At 40.8% G+C, this 25,336-nt stretch overlaps 1 long non-coding RNA gene across 1 annotated transcript in view; it reads right to left on the bottom strand.

The window, feature by feature from the left end:
• Positions 1 to 20,769: 20,769 nt before the first annotated feature.
• LOC310760257 overlaps positions 20,770 to 25,336 on the bottom strand; it is a 92,510-nt gene continuing 87,943 nt past the window's right edge. Inside the window, exons 3-4 of the long non-coding RNA XR_014546858.1 lie at positions 24,231 to 24,330; positions 20,770 to 21,417 (exon numbers count right to left, since the gene is read on the bottom strand). This is a non-coding gene — a long non-coding RNA (uncharacterized lncRNA). The remainder of the gene's footprint in view (positions 21,418 to 24,230; positions 24,331 to 25,336) is intronic.

Raw genomic sequence — 25,336 nt, 5'->3', positions numbered from 1 at the left:
CACACACACACACACACAGTCGGCAATCCCAAACCCATTTTAGATAATGTGCAGGGAGCGAAATTAATTTCTTCTCTAACTCTATTTACTTTATTTTAGAGGAACATGGTTCCAGTGTTTAAGGTAAATGATATTTCTAGTACAGCAAATTGTGTCTTGCTGACACATTGCATAACATCCAAGAAGGGAATCAGGGAGGAAACAGTTCCCTGATGTTTGCAGCACAGACTGCAGGCACAATCATGCCGCTAGAAATATAGACAAAAGGAGTTGTTGTTGTTGTTGTTGTTTTAAATTAACTTGTTGATTTGTCTTCTTTTGTGCTATGCTGAAATCTGCCATCCAAGAGATTTTTCCTTTTTTCTGACTCATTCCCAGGGCACATAAAAATTTCGATCCCCATATTCAATGGCTGCATATTGCTGTATTGCAGGGAGTTGCTCACTTCCAACTCTGCAGTTCTGTGATTCAGGCTGGAGCTTCCTGTACTGTTGCAAGGTGGTCAAGAGTCGTGTGCATTTTTTATTTAAATGATATGTTTCTCCAGTGATCTCTGCTGCTCCCCACTGATAATGTTTTCTGATCTGCAAAAGCCCAGTAGTAGGAGTTACCTTGTGATGTCATTCCCCAGGCTTCAACTGACATATTGGAAGCCAGAGGGGTTGGATACCAAGGGCCTGAGATTCGTGTGTTCATTGACTTTGTTCTCAAGGGAAGTCTTTCCTTTTACCTTTGAAAACAATCATTTTGCACTGATTTGTTTAAAAGTAAAAGGACTTCACTTAAAAGACAAGAATGAACAGCTGTCATGACCATGGTCTACAGCCTTCCGAACTTCATTCACTCACAGAAATGTCTATCCATGGGAGGAAGCACAGGGGCACCAAGGAGCCCTGCAGAATGTAGACCACTGGAGAGATGATTTCTGGAATAAAATAAAGCGCACACAGGTAGGGGTGGGGAAGAAAATTGATTTTGCTTGCATTGTAATGAGAAATGGTCTAACTGGCATTTATCGAACCAATATATGAATCGAAACACAGCCATCCTTCAAAATCTACAATTGCCTGAATTTTGCAATGCAGTTTGCTAGTCAAACAATGTGTGCCAAAATGGGTACATTAAGGGGAAGTTGTGGGGGGAGGCATATGTGCATGAAAATAACATACAAAAAAATCATTATGTCAGGAAATATTACTTGTCAATATTAGTGAAAGCAACATACAAAAATGTGTATATTAACAGAACTGAACTTTCAGGAGGTTTTCTATGCTGCTGAATACAGACCACCAGAGGGACAATTTGTAAAATAAAAGAAAGCACATTCACAGGACCCCTCAGCTACATTGAAAGTCAGGTAATAGCAACAAAAATCTTGCACCCCACGCTTTACAATTTCAGCAACATTTTCTTGCCCCTTTGGTAATTTTTGAATGCAATTTCTTTTATCATTATTTGGCACAACATTGGTTGTCCTTCTCAAACCATACAATTTACTGATATTTTTGGAGGCTCATATCCAAGACTTCACACAAAATAACCTATGGTTAAAATACTGCATATTGCCAATCAGCTGCTTGGTGGGAAGCAAAAAAAATCAGAGTCTCTCTCCAGGATGATCCACACAGCATCAACCGGTGCATTGTGCAACAGAATAATGCACATGGAGACCAGTTATGAGGAATGTCCACCTAGAATATATCTGCAAAACACTTCTGTGTGACCCAACTTGGGATGATGAATAAGTTCTCAGTCCATCCTCTCCCTTTGCACTCACACTAGATAACTTGTACATGTGGGAGGTCTGTATTTACTGCAGTGAAGGGACATGGTCCCTATGCACAGAGGAATATGCATATGGATTTATTCCCCAACACTGAGGACGAGCCCTCACTTAAGGGAACTCTCTAATGGCTCGTTAGCAACTGATAGTATCATGCACAGAGACACTGTCCCACAATACCACCTTTGGAGAAAAGTGGTACAATCTATTTCGTTAAATTTTCATGGGAAATTTATGACATTTACAGGCTGGAGGAATGCAAGGGTACATTAGGGGTATGACTACAGCCATAGAACCTTTCTCAATTCAGGCACAACCCACCATTAGTGTGAAAAGGAAAACCCCACACTCACTCTCTAATAACAGCAGCAGGTGCCCAAAGCTTACACAGTCACTTACAAATTCACTCTTGGAATTTTTGGATCCACAACAACTATACTCCAATAAAAAGTAACTACAGAAAGGCCCAAATGTCAGGTTTTTATGGTAGGAGAAAAAAGGATTGCTCTAGAACATTATTTTGGAACAACAGCTGAATAAAATCATGTGGCAGCATGTAACAACAAAGGAAAAAACACCAAGTAACTATAAAAGGTAAGTGCAGAAAGGCCAGTAATGCTGGGGTGCTGATGTTAGGTATCAAATAGCTATTGCCACCACAAAGGTAGAAACAATCAATAAAGGCAAATGCTAAATACAAAGAAATGTCAACATTTATTCCTGTTCATATTATTCCCTGTCAAGTCAAATACTGTCAAACACCAATTACATGCCTTTCCCCCCTCAAACAGTAAATACTCATGCTTGTCAACAGTCAAATGTTGCCAAATATTGAATAAAATTGACTTCTTAGCTGTCAAATAAGGCATATTGAAATCAGATATCACAAACTAACCTCGAGCCACAAATATTTGGCAGGTGGCAGACATTCTAATAGTCAGTGAATATTTGATATCAAAAGTCACAGAGAAGAAATTTGTGAAGGATTTATGTGACTGGTTTGTTTCAGTTCTAGCGTATAAACACAATTCCATGTGGTGATTTGGAGACCTATTGCCCATAGCGTCCAGCCCTGAGGCAAATTTAACCCTGTCTCCACAACATATTAGAAATACAGGGATATGCAGTTGCAGAGACAATGGCAATAGCAGCCTCCAAGAGGACTTGGTGGTGTTTGAGGTTTATCTCTTCTTGTCATCTGAATCTGTGGGCAGAAAAGTGCACTAGAGGGTAAATAAAATCAGCTGCTTAAAAAAATGTATTTGATAAGTTTACAAAACTAAAAATGAAAACAATAAGTAAGGCATAATAAGAAAAATTAATAATCATTCTGTATACCCTGCCCTCCCACCTCCCTAGCCCTCAGTTAAGACTTAGAATAATCAGAAGCACTGATGTTATTATAGCCATATCTGCCATTGAATGGATGACAATAGCTCTGCTCCATGATTGTCATTAGTATATGAAATAAAAGGCCACCAAATCATAAAAGAAAATTTACCAGAGCTGCACTCCTCACTTTCCTATTCCACTTCACCATTGTTCTTGGGGAAAGTACACAAACTTTCTGGAAAAGCTCAGAAGTACAAGTCTTGGGAAACCAACAACCATCACTGGGCCTTCCTGCCAGTTGCCCTCTTTCTGAATATTTACATTGGTAAGGGGACTTTGTGTGAAGGGCTGCAGAAGAAGAAGAAGCCTAGTCTCTAAAGCCAATTTGCTCCTCCTTCCTCTGTGCAACTGGCAGAGAGTCATTGGGGACTCCAGGTCCCAGGCTGTAAGGAAACATCACCACAATTAAACAGCTTTTAGTCTGTTGATAACCAAAGGTTGCATTGCTCTGGCAAGACAAAAGCAGTTCATAACAATCTGAACTCATTACAGAGTTTTACTTATATAATCAAGGAGCAACTCCAGGCAGAAACTGTTTATGCTCTTGCAGGGTGTCATGGTATCGTTGGTAAATGCCAATCTGGTGCGCCAATGAGGCTACAACTTGGATAAAGCATGAATTTACAGAGGCTTATTTCCAAGCTAATTCCAACACTCTTGCACCTGACAGATAAAAGAGACAACCACCCATCTGCTTAGAATTTAGGATAAGAAACAAGATTAAATGGGGTTACAACGGAATCACATAGAAATGCTTTGGGGCATTGATAACCTTTGTTTACTTCTTGATAGCTTAGCTACAGTAAGTAGAGGCTTTAGAAACAGGGGAAAGGCCAATTTAGCCGATATATTTTATCAGAAAGCCATGTAATTGGAAGCAGAGCATGCCTTATTTATATAAACTTTATATAAGAAAATACTGTCATGGTCCTAATTTGAGATGTGCTTTTGATAGACTATACCAGCCTTGGCACCTAAACAACATAAAAAACGGCAGTGACATGGCAAGGACATTATGTAAACAGGAAGCGGCAAGCTGGAAGTAGAGAAAGACTATGAGCTGTAGGCAAGGGTATTACTGCTGCTGCTGCCATAATGTACTGCCAGAGGCACTGGCTTGAACCCAACATTGCACAATGCCAGGAGGTGGCCCTGTGCCTAGCCCAGTGCACTGACCACAGCAGCCATGGTTGGAGACAGTGGAGTGCTGTGGCATGGCTTCCCAGCCGCAGGAGGGCTGGCCAGTTGTGGACCAACTCAAACTGTGGTCACCACAGCCACTACTGTCAAGAGCCTTACAGCGATGGTGGGAGGAGGAAGAAGATGCAGCGACGGCGTGGGCAGTGGGCAGAGTGGATGGCAGAAGCCCTGGCTCAGTTCACACCATATGAAAGAAGGCACAGCTCTGCTCCACACACTGCATTAAGCTCATGTTCTGCCCAGCTTCATATGGCCCAGAATTAACACACTTGTCATATTGTGAAACAATCCTAGACTATAATTATAGGAAGCTCACGCCTTTAAATCTAGGTGAAGTTTCACATTTCATTTGGTCGGCTCATTGTGTTGAGAAAGGATGTAAAGCGCGCGCACACACACATATACCATATCTTTATATTCTTAAGAACCTAATAAGAGTCTTGCCTGACCAGGCCAAAAGCTCATCCAGTTTAGCTTTCTGTTCTTGTTAAATGTGGCCAACCACTACCTGTGAAAACCCTCAAGCATTTTTCAGTTTCCAGTTGGACTACTTGGAAAACTGAGCACAAACTGAGAATCAGAATAAACAGGAGATTCTCAGCACACTTATACCAGGACTCCTTCATATGGGAGCAATTAAATTTCTTTAAGTGCTTTGAGGGCTGGTCCTTGAAATATTTTTCGCTTGCTCGGCCCCTATTATATCATGATATAACGAAGCAGCCATCCTAACCAATTTCTTTGTTCCTTTATTTATTTATTTATTTATTCTGAAGCACTTCTTTCTCGGAAATTAAGTTTCTGCCTAGGTACTCTATAATCCAAAGGATATAGACAAATGGAAATATTATTAGGGGGATGGAAAAATTAATTTGAAGTGAAGGAATTAAATATGTATGAGAGAGCTTGACTAAGAAATGACAAATGAAATGGTATAATGTATTTGAAGGCGTACACCCCAGGGAGCGGAATTACTTAAGAGTTATTCAAAGTGTTAAAACTAGGTCTGATGGGATGAAATTAAGAAAAGGCAAAGGACCATGAAATTCAGGGGTGTAAAAGCTCGATGAAAGTTAAGTTTCTATTAGACTGTGCAACAGTTTCCCATAGGAAGTGGTAAAAGCCCCAATCCGTCAGCATTTACATTCGGTCTAGGCAAAGCACCACTAACTGTACAATAGGGAATAAGGCTACATTGGTGGAAAGAAGGACTACCCTAGAATAATTGGCCTTCTCTTTCTTATTTCTCATTGCTATAATTCTCTGGTAATTTTTACACATCAAAGTCTTGTATTTTTAATGAGGATAAACTCAAGATCCTTAACCTTTCTTCATCATTTAGAGTATTCAGTTCTACAACTTCTTTGGATTTTTGCCAAAGCTTCCTGAAAGCAATGCTATCCTCCTAGAGCCCTTGTAAAGCATAGTATGTGGAAGCTCCCATCATTTCTAACCAAGGCATTTCCATCTAAACTTTTGTAAAGGGAAATCTAGTGTAAGGGTGGAACTGTACGTCTGGAGGACGCAGGAATGTTGCTGAAAATGGTTTTCCAGTTCATAGATTTAGTAGACTCAAAAATTTTCAAACAGGAACTTCCAGCTTGAAAATTGGGGAGGGGGATTCATGGGGGGGCCTTCACAGAAAAGATGAATCTAGAGGGAGACCAACATTTCATAACAGGTTTTTTGGCTTACCATTGTTGGCAGTAATGGTTACAGTGAGTCATTTTTTAAATGTTTTGTTTTGTTTTGTTGCCACTTCCTGAGGCGCTGGTGGCGCCAAAGCTCCTTTTGACTGCAGGCTTCCCTTTTACTTTTCCCTCAGAATGTCCCAAAGCAAAGCTTTATCATGTGCATTCTGGGAAAGAGAAAATGGTGAGACTCCTGAAAGAAAAATATGCTGCAACCACTTTTTCTTGTGGTGTAAAAATATATATTAAAGCTCCACCTAAGTTACCGCCCGCCCGCCCCCCCAAATAATAATAATAATGCTACTTGTGAAATGGGTAACAAATAAGGAGAGTGAATTTACAGCAGCACTCTAACAAGTAATAACATTTTGCCCTGTACCATTCCATCACAATGCTGACCATTTCTTCACCATGATAAGCCACTGTTGTGAACAGGGGCAAGGAAATGCATGATGTTGTGATGTCATGGAGTAAGTGATGCTACCTGTTTTGGGAGAAGAAGGTCTGGAAATGGCAATGATGTTTTCCAAGGTATGTGGACTTTCAAGAAGCTTTTGATACCATTCTCACCAAAGACTTTTGAGTAAGCTTAGCAGTCATGATGTAAGAAGACGAGTCCTCTTATGTATCAGTAACTGGTTAAAGAACAGGAAGTTTTTACAATGCAGTGATGTAAGAAGTAACCTTCCAATAAAATATCCATATTGGGACCCATGGTTTTTGTTTTTACTGTTTTTTATCTAGTGATATACAGTGAGCAGTGAAACAGCCAAGAGCCCTCTGCTCAATCCACCACCATCCAGGAGGGTTTCAATTGTTCCATCATGTATGAGAGACTGCCTCAAAACTCTACATTTTTCAGAGACTGTTGCCTCCTTAAGTGAACCTCAGGATTGCAAGCAAAATTATAGAGATTGCCATTTCTGTCTTTATAGACCACCTTCTGCTTAAGTCTTCCATTTTGTTCACAACATATAGATCAGCAGAAGAAACCTATTCAGTTTGAATCCTTTGGCACACTAGCCGCTTGCAGAATCATGATCAAATCCCTAAAGAACCAACCTGAATTTTTCAAAATAATACTCGCTTGGGTTCAACAATAGCATTTTTCAGAGCAATTTTTTAATGCTAACATTTTGTACAAAGAAGTGTCGGGATCCAGCAAAACCTCTTGAATTATTCAATGGAGTGTGGTATCAAATTGATTTCCCCACTCCAGTGTTGTTCTTGATGCATGAGAACATAGTAGTAGGTTAACCAGCATGCATGAAACAGAAACAGTGATTCAGCTGTGTAATTAATGCAAAAGAGACCCAATTTCTTCACTTTCAAGTGTGTTCTGTGGGTTCAATTTTGTGGTTAAACAGCTGGGATGGGATGGGGGTAGGAGTCCTGAAATAATCTGAGTAGGAGCCTTTTGAAATCTGTGGTGTTTGGAGTGGGGAGTTAAAGCTCTCTTACCTTATCGTGGGTCAAATGAAAATTGTTTAATTTTCTTTTCAAATTAAAGACTCAGAAATCTGAATAAGACAGAAGCTAATGATGATCTGAACTGTGTGGTAACTCCTTTGAGGGCCATAAAATGTATTAAGACAGGAATTATTTTGTACACCGTGCTGTATTTCAGTGTTTAATTCTCAGCAGGGTATATCAAATCACTTCCAAGATAATGAAATTACAGAGGAATTTTAGCTTCATATTCGTTTTCAGTACTGCAAACATTAAGGAAAAGATGCTTCAAGAATATGATGGGGAGTATCACTAAGGATCCCTGTGTTGGATATTACTTGAGCTGGATTATCTAGAAAGCCCTTTGATAAATGAGAAGTCGTGCAGAAATTCTCAGGCCACATGGCCACCGGCCCAGTAAAAATGGTAAGTACCAAAAGCTCCTTCCGTATCCCTTTCAGGCAGCATTGTTAGGATAGAAGAGGCCGGTCAGAGCACTGGAACTGAACAAAAATGCTGGTCCCCTGGTCAGTGCAAAGATGCAGCTGGCAAGCATCCTTTGTGGCTGGGCCAGGACAGACACTGGTTGGTCTGACATGTACATATAGTAATAATAATAATTTATTATTTATACCCCGCCCATCTGGCTGAGTTTCCCCAGCCACACTGGGCAGCTCCCAATCAAGTGTTAAAAACAATACAGCATGCACATGTTGATGCCAGGAAGATCCTTAGGTCATTTAAGTCCATGCAAGGCTAAGCCATTTTGTCAGGAAGATGTGGAAAATTACATGGGAATAAGGAAAACTGGGGAGCACCTGTGGGCACCTTTAATGACCATGGATGTTTCTGGAGGCTAACTGCTAGGAGGTATGTGGCCTTTATGGAGCACACTTGGGGATAATCTGACTCCAGTATGTTTATGATTGCTGCCTTGGAGCTGGCTTTTTCTTCTGTTTAATATACAGGTTTCCTAGCATCTCAGAGACTTTTGTCAGTTGACTTTGCCTAAATAATCTGCAATGCACCTGACAAACATATTCCTAGAGATGGGGGGCTTGAATTGTATTTCATTTCAAAGGCAGTCCAAGGAAACAGAACAGAATTCTCTGCTTGTTTTGCTTAATTTAGTTCAAACCATTACTTGTTCCGTCTAAGCTAGCAAAATTTATGGACACATTTACCAGGTCTTTTAAAGGCTTCTTTTGTTTCTCTACAATGAAGACTAAAAGAGATGTGATTCCAGAAGCTGGGCAGGCTTTGATTCCTTTGTGCCAAGTTCCACATTATATTTATCTCCCAGCTATCATCCAAACACAGACCCAGTTTGTAAAAAAACAGCCTTTGTGCTGCCAGCAAGATTTCTTTCTTCAGGCAGCATAAAATGAACTATTAGTTTGCTTTCCATTCTTGATAGTTCTCTTCCTCCCATTACTTCTTCAACTGTCTGGCATCCTCCACTGCCTCTTTACTTAGCTTTTCATGGAGTGCTTCCTCCTCACCCTGGTGAAATATCTCACACTGCCTGAAAACAGTCTGCAGAGGTGCTGAGTCACATCAACAGAGTCATACCCATCCCAGTTGCAAAGAGGATAGGACTAATTGCAGGCACTCTTTCTGATCCAAACGTACAATGTTTGTGTGGGGTTCTCCTATGCCACAAAGTTTTTCTTGGAACAATTCTGGTCCAGTTGACTCTCAACGTACACAGGGATTACATTCCAAGGATAGTGCATAAAGCCAAAATCACATATAGTCAAAACAACCTTCTGGAGACTCTCCCAATTCTGCTGAACACTCTTCCTGCACCTTAAAATGCTCTTCCAAGGTGAGTGCAATGGCAGGTAGAATTGCTGGCATCTCCCCTCCCCCCCCAAAAAAACCACCCACCACCACCCCTTTTATTTTCAGTGATACACATGAAGTTGAAATTGTGCAAGTTAAACTCCTCAAAATCTCCCCCCGCCCCCGTGTGAAGCCTTTGGGCAAACTCCCTAATCCCCATGCCCTACTGTAACTCAGTCTGTAAATAAGCCTAATAACATGCAACCAACCAAAAATCTGCACATTGCTTCCTTGTTTTGCCCACAGCCTGAACATCCCTCCCCTTTCTCTGTTGTTTCCTCTGTGTCAAATTTGAGATTGTAACCTCCCAAAGCACAATGCACACTGATGGTATATGGCTGACGAAGACACATCTGTTTCAATGGGCATTTAGATGAGGAGAGACCTGATTGCTGTCCTTCGGTGATTTGTTGTTCTACATTTTAAATGGATTCTGGTTTTATTGATTTTATGTATTCTTACCTGCTTGTTTTTATTGTAAACTGCTCTCTATCCCATGCAAAGGGCAATACATAAACCATGTAAATTAACCAACCACTAGTTATAATGATTATTAAAAACAACAACAACAATACTCTGAGAGACAAGTTTATCAAGGTCACACACTGAATTATTGAGGGCAAGACTTAAATGCTACTGTCCAGGATCTAATCCCATTTCTCCATTTACTAGATCACATTTGCTGCCAGAGTCCAATTTCTCCCCTCCTGTGCTATGGAGTTTGTTTCCTTTCTTAATTTCTAATCCATTTGTAGGCTTGTGACACAGTACCTTGTAATTTTTCATTAGCACCCAGTGGATAAAATACCTGCCTCTTGTACGGGAAAGAAGCCAAATTCTCTATTAGCCTTTCAAATCAAGTCTGGCTCTTTGTGGCGCCTTTGGTTCAAGAAGCATAAATGTGTGTTACTGGTCAAACGCCCCATGAGCCTAAAATTATTATAAGCAGGTACAAATTATAGTAGTCATGTATTTCACTAGAACAGAGATTGAGGACACACACACCCAGTTGTTTGTTTGTTTGCTTACTTGCTTGCTTGCTTTTTTGTTTGTTTGCTTGTTTCATTGTTTGGTTTTGCATTCAAGTCCTTAACCTTTCTGCATTGTTATGTTTCGCTAGCAGTAAGTGACGGTTCCAAATTTCACAGCAATTTTTAAACGTTATGCTGACGTACATCGAAGCTTTTGTTATGGCATTGTGGCACCCTAGACCCAGCTGGCATTACAGACTTTCGGAATAGCAGATATACCATAAACCTGTTCCACTCCAGATGAAAATTGCCTGAGAACATGGAAAAGTTGGCAAAGTACTTCATGACGCTTTGACCACATCTACTCCAGGAATACCAGGACAGATAAAAGGAAGCACTTCTTCATGCAGTGCATAAACTATGACACTCACTCCCACAGGAAGTGGTGATGGCCACCAACTTGGATGGCTTTAAAAGAGAATTAAATGAACTCATGGAGGACAAGGCTACCAGTGGCTGCTGCCCATGATGGTTCTGCTCTGCACCCACGACTGGTAGTGCTTCTGAATACCAGTTGCTTGAAAGCATAGGTGTAGTTCCTGTGTTTGTGTCCTTCTTGTAGGTTTCCCATGGGCATCTGGTTGGCCACTGTGACAACAGAATGGACCATTGGTTTGATCCATCAGGATCTTCTTATGTTTGGAGAACAATTCCCTACAAGTTTACATCATACAAATCATGAAATGCCAAGGACAACATCTGATTTCCTGCAAATAGCCCGTTTTCCTTTGATCATCAATATTTGGTGTATCTATCAGCATTTGCTCACGTTAATTTGGACTTAGTTGCTAGCTTCCTGAGTTGAACCAATTCTTCAGTTTAGTTCTTCAGTTTAGACTATATGTTTCCAATGACTCATTCAGGTCACTGAAACATATCCACATTCTGCATTCTTTTCAGTTGCCCAGCTGATATAGCAGCAAACTTGGACCAAAGAGACACTGGTTCAAATTCTTGCTTGGGAATAAAACTCATGGGTGATCTCAGACCCATCGCTATCTCTCAGCATAAGCCATCTTCTAGAGTTGTTGTGGGAATAATAGGAACGAGATCCCATGTATGCTATTCTGAGCTCCTTAGTGGACAAGTAGATTAAAAATGTGATTCATAAATACTGGTAATAATTGATAAGTTCATTCATACCTTGTGGTCTATAAAACAGAGGGGTTAGCAAAGGCACAAAAGGAATTTGAATTCTTCCTTCCATTGCTTCCATCAGTTTCTTCAATCCGAGGAAATGTGTTTGATAATGTGAGCGATAAACAATAGATATAATTACTATGATGAGCAGGCCTAGTTGCAAAGCACTTAAGACTGCAATATCATAAGATGTTCCCATCCAGGATTGAGCAATGAAAGGAAGACCTAATAGCATCTAATTAGCAAACAAGGGGGAGGATAATGAAAGCAAAAAATGGACCACAATCTACTAGCCTTGCAATAAGAGTCTCTTCGCAAAAACACAGTCATAAGGAAACCTGAAATAAACCTACCCAAACAGAAACAATTCTCCAAATAATATGACCATCAAAACAAGAACTGAGGAACTGAGAGTGACTACACCATAGGAACTGTGTACATCCAACTCGAATTCCTTTCCTTCCTGTCAGCCCTTTGCCTTTCCTTCTCATCTTTTGAAAAAGAAAAAAGAAACATCTCTTTCCCTTTCCTGACACTGGATGGTATTCAGTTCAACAGTTTGGCTAGTACATGGACTTTTAACTGCACAATGGAACTTCCTCATCCTTTCCGCTGCCTCCCACCCCACCCTACCTTCCACCCCACCCCACCCCTACATCTGCTCTAGGTTTCTTCCCAACCTTCCCCGGCAGATGTACAGGGAGTGCCGGGAGCACTGGGGAGGGCTGAAGTCCTTGCACTAACAGAACTGTTGACTTGGATATCACTCACAATTTCTCAATCCCTTTCACCCCCCCCCCCTTTGATTTAACTGCAGTCTACCCATCTTTAACCTTGATTATACACCTTTTTATGGGTCTCTCTAGGATTTAGTTTTCTAATATATTTCCTTTCTTGTTAATGTTGTATATAAATGAAAAATATCTGGAATAAAACTTTTTAAAAACTGAAGGCAAAACTCATATAAATTCCTTCACCTATATACCCTGATTGAGTTACCTGATTTTTTTATTCAAAAGAAGAAGAAAAGAAATATTTTTTCATGTGTGAATAGAACAGGCCCACTTTTTTAAAAAAGAAAAGAAAAGAGAGAAATGACAGTGGAATTTCATTTGTGTTGATAATTTATCCATTTGCTTTAGACACTATCCAGTTTGCTATGAATGCATTTCCGATGGCACAAGATTCAGAAACATAACAAATCCTTTCGCACCTTTTCAAATGTGTTTACACGAAGCAGTTCCAAAGTACAGTTTCTCTTATCTTTCACATCGAGTTATGCAAAGGTCAGCCAAAATAGAACGTTGAAAAGATTCCAAACCTTTCATTGAGAAATATGTTAGCGTTTGAAATTCAGAGGTGACGACTGCGTGGAAATTAGTGATCCACGGTGTTTGGCTGATCCGGCTTGCATCACTAAACTGACATACAAAATTAATGACTATAATTTTAAACTTCAAGGCAAAAGGGGAAATTGTCACACAAAATGATTGGATCAGTAAGGATCTTGAAAATAGAACCACAGCTGTGGATGATCCTCCACGCTATCAAAAAAAAATCTTTTCATCATTTCCCATCTTCAAAAGAAAGTTAAAGAAGCCGTAAATGTTGATAACACTTTGCTGAATAGCTTGACAAGATTGTAAGAACTTTGAAAGAGGATTTTGGACTACACACATATCAAGCCAGCAGTCAATTTTCTCACTAACCCTTTCATCATTGGTGAATAAGCACAATTGCTAATATACACACAGCTGACACAGAATGGAAATCATAACTCTGTAAACAGATGCACAATCAAGGCAAGATAATCTGCTCCAGGTTTTCAGTCATTAGCTGAGCAGTGGAATTTCCATTTCTGAGTGAAACTATATTTGTGGCATTGAAGACAATGGACTAGAAGTTCAGCTGAATCTGGACAGGTGCAGACCATATTCATGACTGCCTGATGATGGCAGTGATGCCAGACCACAGATGCTGGCTGAAAATATGCATTGTCTGGGTTTTAGCTAATATAGAGAGTATATAATTTTGTGTTTGTTGTACATTTTGAGGGTATTATGGTAACCTTGTAATTATAAAATTGTTAACTTATGACTATTGTTGCAATTCTCAAATCACTTGCTGTGACATAAGGCAGTCACAATGTGGTCCAATAGCCAGAGTAGGGACATGGACCTAAGAGACACCGATTCAAGTCCATGTCCAGCTATAAGTTCATCAAATGACCCTGAGCAAATGACCTATACTAGTTTCAATAATGAATAGTAGTGGAACAAAGCCATTTGGTAGTCATTAACACCTGCTTCATGCATTCAGAAGATCACATATGAACATACAGTGTGTAGTGGAAGTGGTAGGGACCTCCATCATCCACATCTGCTCTAGCCCTTAAAGTCTGCTTAAAGTGGCACCTTAAAGTCTAGCAAATTTATAAGGTTTCTTGGACTTCATTAAGGGCATGAAATAAATAAATAGCTGATCAGCGTGTCAGCTACACTGCATCATGGTTAGATTCTCTTTGGAAGCTAGGAAGCTTTTCAGTAAGCAAACTAATTCGTGCTTTCATAATAAACCAAAGCAATGACACTTGCAGTTACCACATTGGCCTCCCCACAATTTCATTTCTCACTTTGCCAGGTCTCTTCCTGATGGATGATGCTGGGCCCCCAGGAGACTTTGAGATGCCTTACAGCTGAATTGGCTTTCAAAGAATGATACAGCCTGCTTTCAGAGTGTTTTCTGTATATTATTTGTTTAGCAACCTGGAGCAGTGAAACCTGGAAGTGGTGTAATTCACATTTACCCCCTGTACTTTGTCAATAACACTTACTCATTTTCTCTACTTGAATGGCATATCCCCACAGGTAATTGTCTCGGCATTTTTATGTGCTTCTACTTATTCACTGGAATGAGCAGGGAAATGTCCATCAGAAATCATTACCATCTCATAGCCATGCTCCGTTTTGGCTCTTGGAATATTAATATTGGGTCCAAACATAAGAAGAGTCCTCCTGGATCATTCCAAAGGCCTTTCTAGTCCAACCCCCCAAAATTGCAACATCTTATCTGCAGCAGAAACACTGTAACTATTGGCAGAGGACAGTGTTTCAGGGTTAGATGATCAAATTTCTTGCTTTGGTGTAAAAAAAAAAGAGATTGTAGAACATGTCTAGAATTCAAAAACTGCTCCCCCTCCTCTTCCATTAGTGAATACCTCCACTAGATCAAAAGCCCCTCCATGAGTTTAAGGGCATCAATTGGATCCAACTCCATATTAGTGAAAAATGGGGAGATCAGCCCAATTAATACACTACTCAAGCAGTATTAAAAAATTCAAAACGCATGCAAAAAGAGAACTTATGAGAAATTCTTACATCACCGTTCCTGGAAAAAGTTGTACTGGCATGAGAATTTCACATTCCATCCCTCCATCTCACTTGACCTGGCAGTTTCAAACACTGTTATGCCTGCTCCCTTGTGTCCATTCCTAATAATGTGTGTTCACATCATGGGTTTCCATGGGGTGTTTTCCAGGAGGACAAGCAAAGTAAAACATGGAAAAGGAGGAGCAGGCCAGTTTCTCACCAAAATTGTGAAGAATACTGCTTCTACTTTTTTCCTCATACCTCAAGTTCCACAAATGCTGGAACTTGCTCTCTATTCTAAGCAAGCAAGCAAACAAACAAACAAGCTGGGAATTATGGTTCAGGGGTGATCTCCCCTGCCCCAGATGCCCTTAGCTCATGATGGCATTGGTATGCTTATAAACAATCCAACTTACAATAGTGCTTACTGTTTGTACCTGCAAAAAGTTTTGGGCTGGACATAATGCTTTGTTTCCAAATGGTGCATGTCCTGGAGCTCCCTGCTGAAATCCTGTAATATTTCATACCACAAATGTTCCGGGGTGGGTGGGTGGGTGGGGGTTGTCCAGCATTCATTGCACTATAGCATGAGACTACACCTCCAAACAGCAGTGACAGGGTAGCACTAGGGAAGCATTGCAGAACAACTATTAGGATGGCGTGTGGACAGTCCACTACTGCATCAGTGACATGTTTCAAAATACTCCCCCCTTAAAGCCAGCAGTCTGGAGGAGCCCTTTTAGAATACAGGTGGCTACAGGTGGCAATGACAATCACACTCTCAGTTAACATAGGAATAATGTACTTGAGAGTACCCAAGAAGGGTGTGTGTGAAAATTTGAGCTTTTTGCTTGCCTGCTTCCTGCTGAACCCCTAATCTGTGATTAAAGCTTTAATCAGTTAATCGCACCAATTAACAGATTAAAGCTTACAGCTCTAATTACTTCTCATTGGCTATACTTCAGACACACACATTGCAAAGGAAGCAGAAAGATGCATCCCTGTTCATTTCCCTTTGAGGCGCTTCCATACTCATTCCAGAAGACATCTTCCCAGTACAGAAAATAGAAGGTGTGGGATTTAAATAGCAACTTTTACAAAAGAAATATACTTGATAGACAATAATGCAAAATATCCAGCTGCTGCAAGATGCTAAATTGTTCCTTAATATTTATAGGGTTGCATGCAACATAGCATCAAGACTAAGAGTTCATCAGTGCAAGGATTTCTGCTTGTGCAACAAAACCTTCTCTCCTGTTCCTCTTCCTGCATACCCCCTAAATCTGTTATCAGGCTTCTCCCGACCTTCCAGAGCAGATCTGGTGATGGGGCAGTGTGCATGTGGGAGGATGGTAGTGGAGTCCCACTGTGTTTGTGGGAATGCTTGCACTGGCTTCTGCTAGCACAATGGAATGGTTGAATTATGGCCACAATCAGCTGAATTCCAGTAGCATCTGGGCATATTCTCTGTGTATCCATGAGTGATCTCTGGAAGATCTGTGGGTTTAAGGGAACTCTCAACACATCAAATCCTTTATGAATTCTTTGAATGGCCTATCCCCCACCCCTATTCTAATGCAGTGTTGCCAGAGTTGAAAACATTGAATTTCAACCAAATCTTGGTGCCATGTTACCTGGAATGAAGCCAGAATTAATCTCTTGCTGCTTCCAAACACTACATACACAATTCTATTTCAGCAATAAATATACTTTTATTCTCTGAAAACCATCTGATTGATCAAGTGAATAAATAAACAAGCATATCAATTAATGGACTGGAACTTTGAGACGCACAAGTCAAGACTGAATTTCCTTCATTTAAAAGTTCATTAACAGAGTTGTGCAAAATGAGAAGGATGCAAATGTTGCTAACTTTAATTAAAACGTAGACTAAATCTAATGAAATTGTCATGATTGCAAAACTTATTTTATCCTTTTTTATAATAGTGTCATTTGTATCAAGTTCCTACCCATCATCCCCATGAAAATTCAGGGGCCCCCCTTCAATTAAAAAAAGAAAACACTTTTGAATACACGTGTATACTCACACAACTGCAAACTAAACTTCTGATGCTGTAAATAAGCACACACCTAGCCAATCTAAGTAAATCAAGGGTAGAACTGTCTGTCTTGCCACTCAAAGGAGATTATGTGATCTTTGTAAGTATATGTCTATACTGCTTCTCACTGGAGAAGGAAACATGCAGGAGAATGGGACCTCAAACACAATGCATGAGCTTATCCACTGAGGGTGATAACTATTTAAACAGGCTGTATAATTGGCTATCTAGTACTGCAGTTTACTTCAACCACACTCCCTGAACCAAATCTCAGATCTTTTATGCCTGTGTCCAACCCCACTCCCAGGGAAGGATCAATCTCTAGTCATCACAATAGCTGCCCCTTCAATCCCACTGAATTTAGACACTGCCACCCACCTAAGGACTATGATACAAAGACCTTCTCCTGGAGTCTCTGTGGGTTCTGGTAAATGATAATTGGGAGCACACAGCATGGGCAGGAGGAAGAGACTTTGTGTTCAGCCAGTTCCTCAGAAAGTTCTGAAAGGCATTTGGCCATCACGAAAGCATTATCTTAAAACTCCAGACATGTTGATTAAATGGCAGAGTTCTGTGTTACAATTAATTAAAATGGCAGCCACCTGCATAATAAGTGGAACACAGCAAGCACAGTAAAGCAAGTAAAGGTGCTTGTGTGATAATTTTGATCTCTCTCTGTAAATGTGGATGAGATGCCCTATGTGGTCCATAGACAGGATTCCAGAATACAGTTCAGCATAAAGCATTCGTGTCCTGTAATCCAGAACCATCTAGGACCCTACAGGTATGGGGGACCAGGCTCATCATCTTTAACTTGAAAAAGTGGCGCATCGGTCCTAAACACACCATGTAGAATTCTGTCAGGCGTCAGCTGAAATGCATTAGCTTTATCGTTGTTCTATTGATCATTTTGGTACTTTATTGCTTTTTAACATGAATTGCCTTGAGATATACATTTATTAGATTATTATTTTAGAGCACTTGCCAGTTTAAGAACAGAGTTAATGCAATTTCCAACAAGCTAAGGCTGATGCCTTGACAGACATCTCCCAAGATCAGCAATAATGTTGTGCAGTGTCACAAATTGTGCTTGCTTACAACTTAACTTCCATGCACCTACATTTTCCTTGGTCTTTCAGCCCAAAATCCAGGTGGATTTGCTCTGGACCTGTACTGTTTTATATAGCATCTGAGCCTTACTTTATTGCTAGAGGAATCTCTATGTGAGTTGACTCATGCCAGTTGGTTACTTACAGTACATAAGTTGACACAATGGCTGTGACTCAGCAGTTCCAGCATAGAAATCCTGTGTTTCACATAGTTAAGGGCTTCGTTTCTATCTTCTGTGAAAAGCTTGCACACATGCCGACAGGTACATCACTGTGTGCACATCAAAGTCACCACTTGAATTGTGCCTAATTTGCACAGTGTATTTTTAAAAGATTGACCTGTGTCTGCTCCTACCTCCTTATGGAATTCCCATGTACTCGAACGTTGTTCCGTTAGCCTCATCCAACTTGGTAAGAGACTATGGAAGTTTGGTCCAGCAACATTAGTGGGGGCACATTGGCTACCCCTGAACTAGACCCTTAAATATAGTGGAACAAGGCAGAACACAGAAACTTTCTAAACACTTAAAACTAGTTGGCCACAGATGGAAGCATCTGTTTCTGTCCCTCAGATGTTGCCCACTGGAAAGCTTTCTTTCATGTAGCATTTCACTCTTGGGAGATTTTTCCTCCCAACCAACCCCCCTGTACAGGCTAAAATGGCCAACACATGGGAATGCATAGGACATCTCTAACTAATGAAAATTGTACGGCTCTGTGAAGATAGATTTTTTCCAGTGATGAAATCAGCTCATAAAAGTCAGACCTTTGGTAACTGAAAAAATCTGGTTTGTGGTGGCCATTTTGGACCATCAGAGTGTGAATACATGCTAGTTTTCCCCCCAAAAAAAAAAAATCAGTGAAGGACAATGTATCCTTGTTGCCATACTGTTCATTAGTTTTGTGGCTTAATTCCTATCTCTAGTTAGCAGGGGCAAGCAGCTTTGTTCATTCAGCAATTGAAGTTGAATTGCCCTGCCACAGATCATGTGAGTTTGTTGCATGAGTGTTGCCAACTCATTTCTCCTTGAGACCAAAGCATTTGCCTGCCAGCATGGCATTGTCCTTCAATGCTCAGACACATTTGGAGCAACAAGCTGTGAGGAAATCGCCAGTATAAGCACGGGGGGGGGGGGGAGAGAGATTTTGTAAGTTTTTAGATCAGAAAGGTGAAGGGGCGCAATACAGAATTAATGGTCATTTTAGCCCGATTTCAGAGTTACCATATTGTATGTTTGCTACCAGAGACACCACTGAATTATATAAGCCCCCTTCATACCTTATCTTACATGCATCCACCTTACGTGTTGATGGAGTGGTATCATACCACTGACCTTGCCCTGACACTGCCATGTCCCACTGGCCCTGCCCCACATAGCACTGAAGATCTGGAAAGAAGCAACCTGTAGGCATACAGTTTTATGCACATGTGTGGACCATGCAACTGGGAATCATAATTGTAGCATGTTGTGTTGAACATCTACTGGCATACAGCTGTACATATGGACCTTCAGCTCCATACAAGGAGGTGTTGGGCCGAGACAGCAGGGCATCGTGATGCCAGAGCTGTGATTCTGCACCTGCTCCATAAGTAGTATGAACATGTGAACACTGTATGAAAGGAGCTATAAAGGTAAAGGTAAAGGGACCCCTGACCATTAGATCCAGTCGTGACCGACTCTGGGGTTGCGGCGCTCATCTCCCTTTATTGGCCGAGGGAGCCGGCGTACAGCTTCCAGGTCATGTGGCCAGCCTGCCTAAGCCGCTTCTGGCGAACCAGAGCAGCACACGGAAACACTGTTTACCTTCCTGCCAGAGTAGTACCTATGTATCTACTTGCACTTTGACGTGCTTTCAAACTGCTAGGTTGGCAGGAGCAGGGACCGAGCAACAGGAGCTCACCCCATCATGGGGATTCGAACCGCCGATCGGCAAGTCCTAGGGTCTGTGGTTTAACCCACAGCACCACCCGCGTCCCTGAAAGGAGCTATAGAGTCACCCTAAACCAGCAAGGGAAACCCACCTGTGGAAGTAGGATTGGGTGAGGAGAACAATTGCAGCAGATTATGCACTTCTGAATGTACGCAGTGATGATCTTCTAGGTTCTTTTGGGTATATGTTGCAATCTGGATGGAATTTCACATCTGCATCAGGAGCAGGGCTGACCCTACCATTACGAAGAATGAAGCAGCCACTTCAAGGGCAAATGCTAGGGGCAGCAGAAATAGTAATAACTGCCACTCCCTGAATCCTCTCCCCAGTTACTTCCATCCTCCTAAGCTAACACTAGCAATGTTTGCTTGGTGCTAACTTGAGAAGGCAGGCTGTTTTACTTAGCCATCTTCTCCCAATGCATCTTCTCCCATCTTCTCCCAATGCATCACAGACAGCACCATTGAAAAGAACCCTCAGCAAACAAGCAGGCAGGGAAGCACCAACCTGGTCCATGAACTTTATCAGGCACTGCACACATTGCTCTGCCTGTGTGATGCAGTGGAAAGACTGTATTGGTGGACATAACTGATGGTGGTGAGAAATTATGTCGGATCTCAGCCTGAGCAGTGAGTAGATGGTTTTATTAGATGAAAACTTTGGTCTTTCTGGAGGATGAGTGGAACATATATAAACCCTATCCTTTTTATTATAAGTCCAGAAATGAACGCAGCATCCCATAACCAGGGTGACAACTCAATGCAAGGCAAACACCCACCCCATTGGTTTCCTATAGGAAAATGTTATTGCCTCTTTAATGGCAGTCCACCTTGCCCAGTATTATGTCTAACTTAGGAATCAGAGGATGGAAAGGAGGGATATATATGTTTTATTACTTTTACAACTATACATGTAGAGGGTTTGTTGTTGTTTTTTAATGTAAATCTTCTGCAAGAGGCGATTTACAGCAAATAGAAGCACAACAATCCTAAAGAATGAGCATTTTGCTTTCCGAAACTAAAGTATAGTCAAGCTGTGTGGCTTAAGGTACTGGCTCACATTTGCATTCAGAATCTGGAATTTTTTTCTGCAGCCAAAAGCTCAGATAGAGGGTGGGGAGTACAATGTGTGGGCTTGTGCAAGTGCAAATACAAAAGGTCACTGTCTCATCTAGAGAAACAATAAGATTAGTGCTTTTATCACTCATTTTTTGCTATCCTGCACTGTTCTGTAAACACTGTTGTATAACTTTGCCTCTTATCATCAGTCAACGGGATCTGCCTTTGTTGAAAGAGCGTCAATCACAAGGGTTTTGCCATTCATATACTTAGCCTTATAGCTGCAGGGACTGGGAGTGGGGGGAGGACAGGCTTTCATTCAGCCTACAATAGGTGGCTCTGTCACTGTTAGAAAAATGCTGTGAGAGGAAAGGGAATCGTCATGGATAGTGTAACCAAGAGTTCACTTGCTCTGTCAAGCAGATTAAGATAAAGCTGAACGAGGTCAAAGCTATTAACATTTAGACTACAGGGTATATAACCAGTTAGCATCTAGTTAGACAGTGGGTTTTTAATTGGAGAGTAGCTTCCTTCTAACATTATGTAAACACTAATATTAGCTGAAGCCTGGGTGGTCCCATCTTTACAACCCAGAGGACATATTTGATGCACATCCAGCTCCAAATTATCCTTTATTAACCAAGCCACATTTGAATTGTAAATGAGTCCTGTCCCTACCACCCCACTGGCAGACAGAAAGCTTCAAAGTCACAAAAAACTTTGGCTTCCCATTTGTTGTCTGCAAAGTCAAATTCTCTTTTGCAGGACATACTTGGTCTTGATCTTATTCTATATTCTATTGCTTTTCTAGAATTTATTTGTAAAAAAGAAGAAGAAGAAGAAGTGACTTTTTCACTCAGTTCTTACAAGGCTGGTAATTCCCTCTGTGTGTATGGTGGTGGGGGTGAAAACCATGACATGAACCTACCCAGACCCATCGTCTGAGGCCCTTCTTCATGTGCCTCCTCCGTGAGAGGTCAGGAGGGTGGCAACTTGAAAATGGGCCTTTTCTGTGGTGACTCCCCACTTGTAGAGGTCCACCTGGCACCTTCGTTACATATCTTTATGTGGCAGGCAAAAACATTGCTCTTCTCCCAGGCCTTTGGCTAATTAAACAATCTATGGCCTTTTAAACTGGGTGGGGGTTGTTTTTGTTTGTTAATATGTTATGTATTTTTGTGTTTTTATATTATAACCCACTGTGCAATCCTCAGATAAAGGGTGGTATAGAAATTTAACAAATAATAAAATAATAATAATGTGTGAAATGAACAAATGAAATTTAACAAATACAGAGGCGTGTACGCGCATGAACCCAATTTATGTAATCTTCCGCAACTGTGCATTTTTCACATGCAAGGTCAGCCAAGTCGTGCTGAAGGACATGGGAACGAGCCTTGGTGCTAAAGAACCACAACACATAGATACGCACACACAGGGCCAGCCCTACCATAAGGCAGAATGAGGCAGCTGCCTCAGATGGCAGATGCTGAAGGTGCCAATAGCTCCCACTATTCACCAAGCACCTCCTAAGCTAGCATGCCCTGTGTCCCATAAGCTGGCCTGCTGGCCTCATATACACTGGCAAATGTTGTCCCATCACTAGTAAGATTCAACAGCCAGTGTAGTTGAATTATGTATTCACTCCAAGGAGCATAATGTATTGGATCAGCCCAGTACAGACACAACATATGCAATGTTTAATATGAAGAAATGTTTGGGGGGGGGGAGAGCACCACCTACATCATTTTTGCAGTAGACATATTCTCATATGTAGGCCTCCATTCATATGAAGCTGTCTTCTATTGGTTGCTGAAGACATTTTAATTCCAGAAAGCTTTTGTCATGCTAAATAATTGACATTTTATTTAAAGGTTGTGTTTTATCTGTTGTTTCTCTGCCTCTGGTGTGTTGTTGTTTTTCAGTATTTTGATTAAATAGATTTTTATTAAAGATCTTTAAACTTTTAAGGATCTTTCTTCCATTTCGCATGAATAGTTTCTAGCCTCATCACTAATATAGCATATTTATTCAGCCAAAATATGGTTAACCATAAAAATCTGCAAGAACTTTGAAAATGCATGCCTGTAGTGGATTTCCTGTGGGTTCCCTTCTCTAGTAGGTACACCTTATATACAGTGAACTAACCTAGAGGGTAAAACATATCACTCACATCTTTAAGGGCTCATAGCTTTCATAGAACATAAACAACTAACAAAGTACATATGGAGAGGACTCAGCAAACAGAGCAGAAAGTAATTTGTTCTCAATTTAGCAATACACCACCCAAATAGGATATCTGGAAAAAATAAGCATTTGGGTGTTTGTGCAGTTGTTCCACAGCCAACTCACACAACCTTGGGGCTTATGTTGGCCGTTTCAAGTTGTTATGTGTGTCATTTCCCTGCCTACAGCCAAGCAATCTGCTGTTGTATGTAAGATTAAGTCTGTTGTACATACCCATAACTTAGCCTTCTTATCATGAAGGTCTTCCTGCCTCTGAATTCCAATTGTTGTGGAATAGGAAGAGGCCTATCATACTCATGTCCTGCTAATAGATTTCCATGTTAGGTTTCTGTGTGTTGCCACTGTGCAGTGCTTTGGAGTCACAAGACTCTGTTTTGCTTTCCAGAGATTCCAGGCTATTGGCAGTCTCACGGAAGACAGGAGATGGATGTAATGTTACTGGTTTCCTGTTCTTTTGTTTTCCAGTTTGCTCTCTGCTCTCACAGAGAGAGGATGTTTCTTTTCTGTCTGCGTAGAGAGAAATAAAATTAGCCATGTAGCTCATCCTATTTCGTCCTTCCCTGTGTGTTGGATACTCTGCGTAATGGGGGAATGTGCTTGGAGCCTTATCAGAGGCTCAGGTCGTTAAACACTGTCAGAGGCGATTCCGGAGGAGTCGCTCGGTCAAACGCAAGTCCGACGTTCCCATCAGCAACCCGTTGGCTACTGTGAGAACAGAATGCTGCACTAAATATGCCTTTGACCTGATCCAGAAGGTTCTTCTTATGTTCTTGACCAAAAATTTAGCTTTTGAATGGCAGGCAAAAAAGCTAAACCCTATCCCTGGAAGTGACTGCATACAGCTTGCAGTCAATACACAGGTTGCCAAAACGTACAGAAATTTCAAGTGACCATCATAAACTTAATGGAAGCATGAAAGACTTACGTTGTAGTTTCTAGTCACTTTTCAGGGGGCTTGACCTATTGCACTCATGTCCTGTTTGCGGGCTTCCCAGCACCAGCTTGTAATTGGCCAAATCCAGTCCCTAAGAAAGAGAAAAGAGGAGACATTCCAAGGTTTAATAGTCTAGATATAAGCAGAAATGCATTAAAAGAGAGTGGGGAGAGTATATTTATCATTCAAAAATAAATAAATGAGGAATTCGGAAAAATTAGATTAAAATCCAAGTCTGAGTAGAATACAGGGTATTCTACTTAAAATCCAACTTTGAGTAGAACACACACACACACACACACACACAGCCCATCACTGTTCATTTTAGGTGACCTCTGCTTGAGATATCAGTGCGCAGCACAGAATATTTTATTAACAAGCCAATAAGAGTTTGGAAGGGCATATATCAAACTGCTGTAGATACCACTTTCCCCAGTCATCATTGTTGGCAGGATGGAGACAGATGCTCCCAGAGCATTTAATAGCTACAAATGTTTTCAAGTTGCTATTTGTAAAAAGAAAAGGAAAAGAAAGAAAAGGCATGTTCCTCCTTGTACTCCAGAGAAGACAGGCAGCTCTTTGAGTCATCACAATGATCCTGCCTTCATCTTATACTTTAAAGAAGAAAATGTGAAGCATCTCCAGATGTTTTCAAAAACAGGTCAAAGCAACTACCACCAGCTGAGCTTCTCCTTCTCTTTTACTTTACTTTTTTTTATTTACAGAGTGTACAAAGTAAACACATCCATGTATTCCTATTCTTCTTACAAACCATACATAAATGCAAGCTATTTCTTAACAACTTCAGATGTGTCTATAACAATATCATCTTTCCAAGTCACTAATGAAGTTGGAAAAAAATACCTTGCATCCAACCTTTGTATAACATTGATCCTTCAGGCTCAAGCATCTTCTTTGTATTGAAATCTTGAAGGATTTCTTCCTGTTGTCCTCTTAATGTTCAAAAGAGACATTTTTCAAAGAGATTCAGACATCTCTTTAGTCTCAAATGATGCATTTTAATGAAATAGCTTCATTATGTTTTCAGGGCTTCACAAATACAGATAGACAAGAGTTAGTCAGAACTCACTTATGAA

This window comes from Podarcis filfolensis (assembly GCF_964270895.1).
Source record: "Podarcis filfolensis genome assembly, chromosome: 3".
Classification (NCBI taxonomy): Eukaryota; Metazoa; Chordata; class Lepidosauria; order Squamata; family Lacertidae; genus Podarcis; species Podarcis filfolensis.
Note: the sequence above shows the minus strand (reverse complement) of the source record. Positions and strands in the feature narration are given on the sequence as shown.